Below are 13,912 nucleotides of genomic sequence, written 5' to 3'. Positions count from 1 at the left end.
AATAATTTAAAATGGACTGTAATCTAAGCACAATTATTTAATATAATAAAAGTAAAATATTAGCCACTTAGGCCAATTCAGTTACTGGAATAGAACACTATTTTAGCTCTATGAGTGGAGATACTCAAGGCAAGACAGGAAACCAGGTTATCTTTGTCAAAAAAAAAAGAAAGTATTTAGAATTCAAGAGAGAAATTACTTTCTCTGGAAATAAATTTTTAAGGAAATTTATCACAATGATCTTGATCAAGCAACACTGAACCACAAAATAAAGAGTGAGTTCAAAAGTGATTACAAAATAACAATCCTTTCTTTATTTGGCAATATTCTATACATTCAACAAACATTTCTACTGTGTGTCTATTATGAACCAGGAACTATACTAAGGACAAATTAATGAGATATGATTCCTGCTCTCAAGTTGCCTGTGGTCTCATAGAAGTCAGTAGATACAGAAACATTATAATATTACACTGTGTGATAAGTATAATAATAGAGATACGGATGGATTTTGAGTTCATAAGAGAAATATCCTAGGTATTCGAAGAACAGTCAACTTAGTCTTAAGCTTTAAAGCTATCATTGAACTAAACATTAAAAGATGAGACAGCATTAGCCAGTTGGAGGGTGAGGGTAGTGGAAGAGGGAAAGAGTTATGAGTAATTACAAAGGAATTCAAAAATAGAGATGAAAATCTGTACCCTTGAAAGTGGAAGTTAGTCCCTCAGTCATGCCTGACTCTTTGTGACCCTGTGGACTGCAGCCTCCCAGGCTCCTCTGTCCACAGAATTCTCCAGGCAAGAATACTGGAGTGGGTTACCATTTCCTTCTCCAAGGGATCTTCCCAACCCAAGGATCAAACCCAGATCTCCCACATTGCAGGTAGACTCTTTACTGTCTGAGCCACCAGGAAAGCATTGAGTAATTATTAAAAAATTAATTGGGTAATCATTACCCTTGGGTAATTTTTTAAAAAATCAGAGAGTAAGTACAGGAAGGGAGGGAGAAACCATATAAAATTAACAAAAGCTAACATTTTTACAGACATACTGTTGTAAATATTTAGTAAAAGTCACTCAGCTAATTTAGAGCAGATCTATTTTCAAACCTAGGAAGTGTGGTTCTAAAACTCATTCTTATAACCAACAGGCCATGCTGCCTTTCCAGGAAGCCCTTATATGCTACATTAAGGAGCCTGAACCTTGTCTTCTAGGACATGTTGAACCACAGGGTCATATGCAAGGAAATACGATGGTCAATGTTGTATTTTAGTTATAGCATCCAGTGGTTGTGGTAAACATAACCTGGAGGAGAAGCACACTGGAAATATTAATTAGAGAGCTTTGGTAAGAGATAATGAAGACGTGACTTAAAGCAGCGGTGGTAAGAATAAGAAGAGGTAGATTTGGGAAGTACTTAATAGGGAAATAGACCTGGGATTTCTTTTTCTAAAAAGTTAAAGAGAGATTATTACCAGGTTTCTTTAAATCAATATGGGCATATACAGCATGTAACCTAATGATTATTTTGTTGAACAATACATGCAACTTATTAAACTAATCATAACTTGTCAGTTTCTTCTTTACTAATTTTATATGCCTTGGCTTATAGTATCAATGGACTTCCCAGGTGATGCTAGTGGTAAAGATCTCACCTGCCAATGCAGGATATGTAAGAGAGGTGGGTTCAATCCCTGGGTTGGGAAAATCCCCTGGAGGAGAGCATGGCAATCCACTCCAATATTCTTGCCTGGAGAATCCCATGAATAAAGGAGCCTGGTGGGCTATAGTGCATGGGATCACAGTCAGACACGACTGAAGTGACTTAGGATATGTATACACGCATAGTATCAATATCAACTAATAATCAAAACACCTGTGTGTGTGCATGCTCAGTCGCTCAGTTGTGTCTAATGCTTTGCAACCCAATGGACTCTACCCCACCAGGCTTCTCTGTCCATGGAATTTTCCAGGAAAGAATACTGGAGTGGGTTGCCGTTTTCTATTCCAGAGGATCTTCCCAACCTGGTGATCAAATCCATGTCTCCTAAATCTCCTGCATTAGCAAGTAAATTCTTTACCACTGGGCCACCGGACATCTAACTATACATAAAAATAACTACTAATTGGTACTAAAGGAGAGAATCATGCGTTTGAGAAATTTTTCAATCTGTTGCTCTATTTAAAAGTAAGTCTTCCATATTATAATACACCTATGTACTTCTGCCATTAAATCTCCAAAATATCAAATTATTTTGTCAGAAGCTTGCCCAGAGAGAAGTATTGCTTCTCCAGTGCTCACAAAATAATCCTCTCTTCACTTCATCACTTTCTACCTAATTTCCTACTTATGATAGGAAATATTTAAAACCACAATGAGTTAGAAATTATCTGTGAAGTCTGAACAGAAAATTAGTTTTACAAGTGTTTCAGTTAGGACTGGTTAGCTTATACTAAGCTAACAAATACCCCAAATCTCTGTGGTTTAAAATTACAAATGATTGTTTCTCAAAAAGCTGTGCATCCACAGCAGGTTGACTGTGGCTCTTCACCGTGGTGGGATGTACTGGGAGGCTCCTGAAAATAACCTCTATTTGAAACATCTTTGTTACTGTGCAGAGGGAACACCATCACTTGCTGGCTCTTAGAACATCTGCTTGTAAGAGACTCATGTCACTTCCACTCTATTTTATTGGAGAAAGCAAGTGCCACGCCTGAAATCAACAGAATAGAAAAGGATAATCCTGCCTACGGAAAAGTAGTAAATATTTGTAAACAGTATCCCATGTACCCATTGCCTTCAACAGCATAATCAAAGATGAGTACATAGCTCAGTAAACAAGAGCAATAAAGAAAAGAATTCCTGAGCAAAATTTAAAGGTACAGAAAATGTGTTCATGCAGTTGACTGCATTTTAACCAAATAAAGACACTTTTAGACAGTATGATCACTAAACTTAGCTCCACAGAAGAATATCTTTCCGCAGATGCACAGAACATCTAAAAACTATGGTTGAAGAAATGAGACAGACTTTGGTCTGTGTTCTTCTGTGATAGCTATAGACACTTATTGGTTTTGCCTTCCTGACAACCTTCACATTTTTTGAAAACAGAACCCTAATTTTTATTTGGAGGGCTTCCCAGGTGTCACTAGTGGTAAAAGAATCTGCCTGCCAATGTTGGAGATATAAGAGACGTGGGTTTGATCCCTGGATCGAGAAGATTCCCCTGGAGAAGGGAGTGGCACTCTACTGAGTATTCTTGCCTGGAAAATTCCATGAGCAGAGGAGCCTGGCGGGCTTCTGTCCATGGGTCACAAAGAGTCAAGACACGACTGAGCAGCTGAGCACACATACACTTTTTATTTGGAAAATGGTCCTTCTCACATTCTTTGCTCTGGTGACACAGTCAATGGTACCCACTCACTCACAACTCTTACCTCCCAAAGCTCAGCTGATGAATATGCCTCAAACTTACCTAATGTCACGTCACCTCATGGGAATGCATATCATAAAGAGAGAGATCCAAGGTTGCGAAGAAACTGGAGTTGTACTAAGCTGAATTAAGCTGTCCTTAATTCCTACTAGATAGCCTCATCATTCAACTTTTTCCTCAAATCTACAATAATCAGTATCCCTCCAGTAAACCCCCTTTTTGATTTAGTTCATTGGAATTGGTTTCTATTGTTCACAAACAAAACCTAGAATTGATATGATGGTTATCCAGCTAAGATACTGCAGAGCAACAAATATTGTTTGATTCCACTTGTACAAGATACCTAGAATAGTCAAGTTAATAGAATCCGGAAGTGCAATAGTAGATGACGGGGTCAAGGGGTCAGAGGGGAGAGAGGGGGAATGGGGAGTTAGTATTTAATGGGGACAGAGTTTCAGTTTAGCAAGGTGAAAAATTTGGGAAACAATGAGTGGTGAGAGCTACACAATAGGAATGCACATAGCGCCACTGAACCATACAGTCAAATATAGTCAAAATAGTATGTTTCATATTATGTGGATTTTACCACAATGAAAAAAATTTTTTTAAGTTACTTTAGGGGGCGGTCCAAAGATGGTGCAGGAATAGGATGGGGAGACCACTTTGTCCCCCACAAATTCACCAAGAGATCGTTTGAATGCTGAGCAACTGCCACAAAACAACTTCGGAACACTGGCGGAGGACACCAGGCACCCAGAAAGGCAGCCCATTCTCTTCGGAAGGAGGTAGGACAAAATGTAAAAGGCAAAGAGACAAAGAGTTAGGGACAGAGACCCATGCTGGGGAGGGAGTCGTGAAGGAGGAGAAGTTTCCAAACAGCAGGACCCCCTCTCACTGGCAGGTCTGTGGGGAGTTTTGGAATCTCAGAGGGCAACATAACCGGGAGAAAAAAAAAAAAAAACAATACTGCAGCAGTCCTAAAGATTTCTGTATAGTAAGTCTACTCCCCACTTTTCCTATCCCCAAACACAACTTATTTTGTTGTAAGTCCTTAGAACATTACAGATAAAGTCCAATCAGATTACCAATCTCAACCCTAAACATCCAAAGTAAACATCATTATCATTTTGCACACAGCCTTCAGTTATTTTCAGTTGTTTACGCATATACTCATGTACCCATAAAAGTATATACTGTATCAATATCATTTTGTGAGTGGTTCATTTTATTACATATTTTGCAACTTACTGTTTTACTGAATTGTTATTGTTCCTAGGAATAGATGTTTATGCAAGTGTCAAGGAAGATCATATTTATTCCCAGGTTTATCAGACATGAAAAACCTCTGGAATATAAGGCTAAATAAAAAGAGTTTATAATTGGTTTCAGTCACTGTCACTTTGGGGTTTTCAATTATTTTTAACTAAGTGTTAACTTCTCAGTCATGTCCAACTCTTTGTGACCCCATGGACTATAGCTCTCCAAGGCTCTTTTGTCCATGGAGTTCTTCAGGCAAGAATACTGGGGTGGGTAGCCATTTCCTTCTCCAGGGGATCTTCCTGACACAAGTCTCCTGCATTGCAGGTAGATTCTTTACCATCTGAGCCACCAGGGAACCCCTATTTCTAACTAAACTTAATCTAAACTGATACTTTCACCATATGAAATGCTCACTCTTTCAACAAAGATGTTGTTGTGGGATTGGCTTGATGATCAAATTAGACTTTAACCTAATCTGTAATATACTGAAGATATCCCAGGAGACTGCACAATTTATCTAATTAAAATGAATTGCTTTTTAAATAGTCAAAATGTTAAGTATTTAAAATGGAAACATGAGATAATGGAAATCAAACTGAAATATAAGACAGGACATCAGTCTTTAATTCTTATTCACTTACCAACTGATTAGTCCAAGTCAAGTTTTTCTGAACCTGGGTTTCATGATGAGTTGAATAATCTCTAAGTAGCCTAGCAGCTGTATGTGTTAGTTGCTCAGTTGTGTCCAACTCTTTGCAACCCCATGGACTGTAGCCCATGAGATTCCTCTGTCCATGAGATTCTCCAGGCAAGAATACTAGAGTGGGTAGCCGTTCCCTTCTCCAGGGGATCTTCCTGACCCAAGGATCAAACCCTGGTCTCCTACACTGCAGGCAGGTTCTTTACCATCTGAGCCACCAGGGAAGCCTTAAACTTTTAATTTAAAATGATCATACTCCATCATCAAGCACCCAACATCATTTATTTATAATAAGTTTAAGAAATGTGACTGCCACACTGACAATACATGAAGACAATATTGTTCCTTTTTAATATTATTCAAGTCTTACATACACAGACTTAACATCATTTCTTATAACCTCTATGAGGAAGATAATAGTATTTTTGTTATATAAACTAGGAACAGAGAGGATACAGTCTAAAAGCCCTAAGCTATTTGCAGCAGGGTAAAAAAAAGTTATATAAATAATCAATTATTATAACATGCTACATCTGAGAAACTGAAACTTCTCAGCAAGAAGAAATACTGGGAAAGAAAGGTAATACAGAGTGTGTGGTAAGGAATTCTTAAATCTTTAACATGATTTACTCTTACTTAACTAGATTTATTTAACAGTCAGTGACCTGAGAAACCTTGCTTAAATAAATATTACAAAAGGAGTCACTTCCTTAAGAAGTGAAGTATTTCTGTTACAAAATCTGAGGGTTATAAGTTTTAAAAAGGCAAACACTCCTTCTATGTTGTTTACACTCCACCACACTTTCAAAATAGGGTAAAAGTCATATGTATGAGTTAATTTTTACCAACCTTATTTAATCATTAGCTAAATGTATTTATATAATTCTACATGAATGACTCTAAATATATTCTTAATCCTCAAAAATTAAGCTACTGGTTTTATGATTTAATTATGTTGTTTAAATAACCCACATTCACATTTTATATTTCTAGAATTTATATCCAGCTCATTAGTACTTGTTTGAAAATATGTTTTAATTTAACCTCTCTGTACCTCAGTTTGTTTAAAAGGATGTTTTTGTATATTCAGTTTAGAAACATTAAGTGCAGAGTAAAGTAAAAAATAGTAAATGGGTAAAATATTTATTATAAAAACTCTATAATATTATCTTCTTTAGACACAAGCACACTAATTTATGAAAGAGCAGTTTTTCATGGGTAGCTTTATTTCCCATGATAAGTTTACTGAGAAAATGATTTGTAATATGTGTATTTGTACGGTCTCAAATAATATACCTTTGATTTTTTAAAGGCCAAAATAGAAAAAAAGTTGTTGGCAAACTTGATTAAAAAATACATAATTTCAATTAAAACAATGTGTGAATTTTTAGATAATTCATTTGAGTGTTTCAGTATGAAATGTTTTTACAGTACTTTAACATAGTCTTTTACTTTGTCAGGGAGAGATGATTCTGTACTTTTCCAGGACAACACGATATATTTTGCTTTAGTCCTTTGCATAAATTAGGAGAAGAAAAATCTTAGTTTCCCCTAAATAAAGTGTTTTATAACTATCTTTTAATTGGTAAACCCTCACTTTCCTTTCCTCAATGTATCATTGTATATTTGCAGGGGATCTTCCCCACCCAGGGGTCGAACCCACATGTCCTGCATTACAGGCAGATTCTTTACCATCTGAGTCACCAGGGAAGCCCAATAGTCAGCTCAGACTGCCATAACAAAATACTATGGAATTTACCATACCATAGACTGGGTGGCTTCAATAACAGAAATTTATCAAGTTCTGTATATCAGAAGTCTGAAGTTGGGGTACCAGCACATTCTGTACCTGGGGAGCACTTCCTTTAGCCTGCACCTGGCTGCCTTCTCATTGGGTCCCCCACAGCAGAGAGAGAACAAGAGCAAATTCTCTGGTGTCTCTTCTTATGTGAACACTAAACCAATCACGAATGCTCAGCCATCAGAATCTCCTCTAAACCTAATTACCTCTCAAAGGTCAGTCCTCAAATACCATCCCACTGGGGGTTAGGGTTTCAACATATGACTTGGTAGGGTCAAGTGGGGTGGATGGGGTACACAATTCTATTTATAGCATGGTTTTTTCCTCTCTTCAGAATTCATTTCCCATCTTTTTTCTTGCAATATTCTGTCTTGCTTGTCTTATCACTTCTTTGGTACAACTTGGAGCTATTTCAGATTTTCTTTTATCCTATGGAGAATGTTAGCAAGTTTTACCTCTTGAGAAAGCAACCCCACATCCAAGAAGCAGTGGCTGCGCGGGTGCAGGAGGGCCAAGAGGAGCCACTCCACGTTCAAGGTCAGGAGGGGCGGCAGTGTGGAGATACCCCTCGTCCAAGGTAAGAGAACCCAAGTAGACGGTAAGTGTTGCAAGAGGGCATCAGAGGGCAGACACACTGAAACCACACTCACAGAAAACTAGTCAATCTAATCACAGGGACCATAGCCTGGTAAACCAATGAAACTAAGCCATGCCCTGTGGGGCCACGCAAGACGGGCGGGTCATGGTGGAGAGGTTTGACAGAATGTGGTCCACTGGAGAAGGGAATGGCAAATCACGTCAGTATTCTTGCCTTGAGAACCCCATGAACAGTATGAAAAGGCAAAATGATAGGATACTGAAAGAGGAACTCCCCAGGTTGGTAGGTGCCCAATATGCTACTGGAGATCAGTGGAGAAATAACTCCAGAAAGAATGAAGGGATGGAGCCAAAGCAAAAACAATACCCAGTTGTGGATGTGACTGGTGATAAAAGCAAGGTCTGATGCTGTAAAGAGCAATATTGCATAGGAACCTGGAATGTCAGGTCCATGAATCAAGGCAAATTGGAAGTGGTCAAACAGGAGATGGCAAGAGTGAATGTTGACATTCTAGGAATCAGCGAACTAAAATGGACTGGAATGGGTGACTTTAACTCAGATGACCATTATATCTACTACTGCGGGCAGGAATCCCTCAGAAGAAATGGAGTAGCCATCGTGGTCAACAAAAGAGTCCAAACTGCAGTACTTGGATGCAATCTCAAAAACAACAGAATGATCTCTGTTCATTTCCAAGGCAAACCATTCAATATCAGAGTAATCCAAAACTATGCCCCAACCAGTAATGCTGAAGAAGCTGAAGTTGAACGGTTCTATGAAGACTTACAAGACCTTTTAGAACTAACACCCAAAAAAGATGTCCTTTTCATTATAGGGGACTGGAATGCAAAAGTAGGAAGTCAAGAAACTTTGCCTGGAGTAACAGGCAAATCTGGCCTTGGAATACGGAATGAAGCAGGGCAAAGGCTAATAGAATTTTGCCAAGAGAAAGCACTGGTCATAGCAAACACCCTCTTCCAAGAACACAAGAGAAGACTCTACACATGGACATCACCAGATGGTCAACACCGAAATCAGACTGATTATATTCTTTGCAGCCAAAGATGGAGAAGCTCTATATACAGTCAGCAAAAACAAGACTGGGAGCTGACTGTGGCTCAGATCATGAATTCCTTATTGTCAAATTCAGACTTAAATTGAAGAAAGTAGGGAAAAACCACTAGACCATTCAGGTATGGCCTAAATCAAATCCCTTGTGATTATATAGTGGAAGTGAGAAATAGATTTAAAGGACTAGATCTGATAGATAAGAGTGCCTGATTAACTATGGACTGAGGTTTGTGACATTGTACAGGAGACAGGGATCAAGACTATCCCCATGGAAAAGAAAGCAAAAAAGCAAAATGGCTGTCTGGGGAGGCCTTACATATAGCTGTGAAAAGAAGAGAAGCGAAAAGCAAAGGAGAAAAGGAAAGATATAAACATCTGAATGCAGAGTTCCAAAGAATAGCAAGAAGAGATAAGAAAGCCTTCCTCAGCAATCAATGCAAAGAAACAGAGGAAAACAACAGAATGGGAAAGACTAGAGATCTCTTCAATAAAATTAGAGATACCAAGAGAACATTTCATACAAAGATGGGCTCGATAAAGGACAGAAATGATATGGACCTAACAGAAGCAGAAGATATTAAGAAGAGATGGCAAGAATACACAGAAGAACGGTACAAAAAAGATCTTCATGACCAAGATAATCCCGACGGTGTGATCACTCACCTAGAGCCAGACATCCTGGAATGTGAAGTCAAGTGGGCCTTAGAAAGGATCACTACAAACAAAGCTAGTGGAGGTGATGGAATTCCAGTTGAGCTCTTTCAAATCCTGAAAGATGATGCAGTGAAAGTGCTGCACTCAATATGCCAGCAAATTTGGAAAACTCAGCAGTGGCCACAGGACTGGAAAAGGTCAGTTTTCATTCCAATCCCAAAGAAAGGCAATGCCAAAGAATGCTCAAACTACCGCACAACTGCACTCATCTCACATGCTTGTAAAGTAATGCTCAAAACTCTCTAAGCCAGGCTTCAGCAATACATGAACCTTGAACTTCCAGATACTCAAGCTGGTTTTAGAAAAGGCAGAGGAACCAGAGATCAAATTGCCAACACCTGCTGGATCATTGAAAAAGCAAGAGAATTCAGAAAAACATCTATTTCTGCTTTATTGACTATGCCAAAGCCTTTGGCTGTGTGGATCACAATAAACTGCAGAACATTCTGAAAGAGATGGGAATACCAGACCACCTGATCTGCCTCTTGAGAAACCTATATGCAGGTCAGGAATCAACAGTTAGAACTGGACATGGAACAACAGACTGGTTCCAAATAGGAAAAGGAGTATGTCAAGGCTGTATATTGTCACCCTGCTTAGTTAGCTTATATGCAGAGTACATCATGAGAAACACTGGGCTGGAAGAAGCATAAGCTGGAATCAAGATTGCCAGGAGAAATATCAATAACCACAGATAGGTAGACGACACGACCCTTATGGCAGAAAGTGAAGAGGAACTTTAAAAAGCCTCTTGATGAAAGTGAAAGAGGAAAGTGAAAATGTTGGCTTAAAGTTCAACATTCAGAAAACGAAGATCATGGCATCTGGTCCCATCACTTCATGGGAAATAGATGGGGAAACAGTGGAAACAGTGTCAGACTTTATTTCAGGGGGCTCCAAAATCACTACAGATGGTGACTGCAGCCATGAAATCAAAAGACGCTTACTCCTTGGAAGGAAAGTTATGACCAACCCAGATAGCATATTCAAAAGCAGAAACATTACTTTGCCAACAAAGGTCCGTCTAGTCAAGCCTATGGTTTTTCCTGTGGTCATGTATGGATGTGAGAGTTGGACCATAAAGAAAACTAAGTGCAGAAGAATTTATGCTTTTGAACTGTGGTGTTGGAGAAGACTCTTGAGAGTCCCTTGGACTGCAAGGAGATCCAACCAGTCCATTCTGAAGGAGATTAGTCCTGGGATTTCTTTGGAAGGAATGATGCTGAAGCTGAAACTCCAGTACTTTGGCCACCTCATGTGAAGAGTTGACTCATTGGAAAAGACTCTGATGCTGGGAGGGATTGGGGGCAGGAGGAGAAGGGGACGACAGAGGATGAGATGGCTGGATGGCATCGCTGACTCGATGGACATGAGTCTGCGTGAACTCTGGGAGTTGGTGATGGACAGGGAGGCCTGGCATGCTGCAGTTCATGGGGTCACAGAGTCAGACACAACCGAGCAACTGAACTGAACTGAACTGAACTGACCTCTTGAGATATGCTAGATTAAGTTACGACAATTATTTGTTCCTCTCCAGCTATCTTTAGCAAGGTGCAAGCAATTTCAAGTCATGTAACCACAAAAAATTTTAAAAAGCCCAAATGACAGACCATAGGAATTTGCCTCAAATAGCCTAGAGAAAAAATTTCTGTTTTTTATCTTGAATGTGAATTTAAACAATAATATACTCATTATAGGATATATGCGAAATATAACTAACAAACATAAAAACAGCATAAAACTTAAATATAGAGTTAACCAATTATTTCAAAGCCAACCCCTGTAACTTATCACCAAGTCAAGAAACAGACCAATGACAACAGTCTAGAACTCCGATTATTCCTTCCTGCTCACTACTCCATCTCCCATCACCACCATCACCAAAGGTAACCACTTTCTGACTCTTATGAAATCCACTCCCTTGCTTTTGGCTTATATGTCTTCAACTTTCATGATCACCATTTCCTTTTATCACATAAGTATCACTGTACCCCCTAAACAATATAGTTTAATTTGCCTGTTTTTGAAGTTTCTAAAAATGGTATCATGAAGTATGTGTTTTTCAAATTTTGTTTCTTTTCATTAACATGTTTGTATGTTCCACACATCTTGATGCTTGTGGTTGACTCTCATTTTCACTGAATTCTTTTATATTAACACACAACTATTTATTTACCATTTTTATTAACATAGACCTCAAAGTTGTTTCTCCTTTGGGTCTATTATAAACCAGAATTTCCTGTACATGTGTTCTGAGCAGAAATTTCTCTAAGAAATGTAGCTAGCAGTGGAATACCTGTGTTGTAGGGTATTTGTAACTTTAACTTTACAAAACAATGCCAACTCCTTTCCAAAACAGTTGAACCAACTGACACTACCATTACCAGAAAATGAGGTTCCTTCTGATCCACATGAACATGAGAGTTCCTTTTGATCCTCATCACTCCCCAAATGTTGTATTTTAGGAGTTTTTAAATTTTTTTTATTTTAATTGGAGGCTAATTACTTTACAATATTGTATTGGTTTTGCCATACATTGACATGAATCCGCCACGGGTGTACATGTGTTAACCCCCCTCCCACCTCCCTCCCTAGATTATCCCTCTGGTAACCCAGTGCACCAGCCCCGAGCATCCTGTATCATGCATCGAAGCTGAACTGGTGATTCGTTTCACATACGATAATATACATGTTTCAATGCCACTCTCCCAAATCATCCCACCCTCGCCCTCTCCCACAGAGTCCAAAAGACTGTTCTATACATCTGTGCCTCTTTTGCTGTCTTGCATACAGGGTTATTGTTACCATCTTTCTAAATTCCATATATATGTGTTATTATACTGGAGTTTTTCATATCAAGTAATTTGGTGTGTTTGTACTGTCTTGTCATGCCTTTAATTTGCTTTCCCCTGATTACTTTTATGTTTCATATGTACATACTTTTATGTCTGATCTACATGTCCTCTGAATAACAGAAGGAATACCAGAAAATGTATAGAAGGGGAAAAAAGCAACCGGTGAACAATTTCAAGTCCTTTCCTTTGAGTATAAATTCAATAGGCGAATCTACTTTTAATACCAAGGGATAATTTTCTGAAGATTCAAAAGGAAAAAAACAGTGGAGCTAAATCCAGTGTGTGGTTTTTGAGTCTCTTGTATTTTCTTGTAATCTATTCTTGGTGGCTTTTCTTTCTTTCTTTTCTTCAAATGTAATTGAAACAATGTTCCTTAGGAGTCAGGTCAGTCAGGATTGCATTTAGAGAGATTTATGAATACAGATGGGAAACGGCAACCCACTCCAGTATTCTTGCCTGGAGAATCCCAGGGAAGGGGAGCCTGGTGGGCTGCCGTCTATGGGGTCACACAGAGTCGGACACGACTGAAGCGACTTAGCAGCAGCAGCAGCAGCAGCATTAATGCAGAACTTTTACATTACATACTATGATTTCCATAGAATTTCCAGGAGGTCATCAATTTATATTCTAATAACTTTCAGAAAAGGAGTAGAATACTTGAGGAATGAGGTTCATTTATTGGTGAGAAGGAATGAGAATCAAATTTCCGTTAGGAAGATGAATGGCACCACCTTCCCACCCTTTTCTGTGTGAAAGAGTTTTTAAGTTATCAAACGTACAGTAAAGCTCTCAACATCTCTGGGAAAAACTTTAACTGTCAGAAGCACACAGACGAAAGACGAGAAGTGCTAACACGCACACTGGACAGCTGTTTCTTTTCATTTTCTATTTTGAGGAAAACCCAAGTGGGAGTCCTGAAATCTGTGGTATCTGACATCAAACTCCACTCCCCCTGGAGGAAAACTTGTGCTTTTCTTTGAAGGGACAAAATGGTTTGGCTTCTGTGTGAGAAAGCATCAATGGATTCCTCATTTCTTGGTAACTTTGGCAAATTTATCGAGATAGTTCTTAAATATGGTAGGTTAAGATGTTCTCACACTTTGAGGGGAGAAAAAAGACAACTTAGAGAGGAAATAAAAGTTCTTAGTTTCTGAATGTGTTCGCTTTTCTATAAACATTAAAATATAACTTCACTTTCACTCTCCTCTGAGAGGCAGCTAAATCTTTTATCTGGTTTGAAATATACTCCCTGATCTCCTGGTTATATTTATACAAGCCAATTAGAAAACAGAAAGCAAGGAAAATAACCCCGTGTTTGATATACTAGCCTTTAAACTCTCTTCAGGCATCTGTCTTACTGCTTTACATCATAAAAATATTATTTACATTTACAATAGAACACGGAGGTCGATCATGCACACGAGGCTTTAGAAAGTCGAAGGTCTTGAGGCTCAACATCTTGATGCTATTTATACCTAGT

General features: G+C 38.6%; 1 protein-coding gene across 3 annotated transcripts in view; it reads right to left on the bottom strand.

The window, feature by feature from the left end:
* The window catches only part of CFAP299 (cilia and flagella associated protein 299), a 733,601-nt gene that overhangs the window by 455,696 nt on the left and 263,993 nt on the right, over positions 1-13,912 (bottom strand). The window lies entirely within an intron of this gene.

Source organism: Bos javanicus, chromosome 6 (assembly GCF_032452875.1).
Source record: "Bos javanicus breed banteng chromosome 6, ARS-OSU_banteng_1.0, whole genome shotgun sequence".
NCBI classification, from domain to species: domain Eukaryota; kingdom Metazoa; phylum Chordata; class Mammalia; order Artiodactyla; family Bovidae; genus Bos; species Bos javanicus.
The sequence above is the reverse complement of the archived record's forward strand: the minus strand, read 5'-3'. Positions and strand labels throughout refer to the sequence as shown.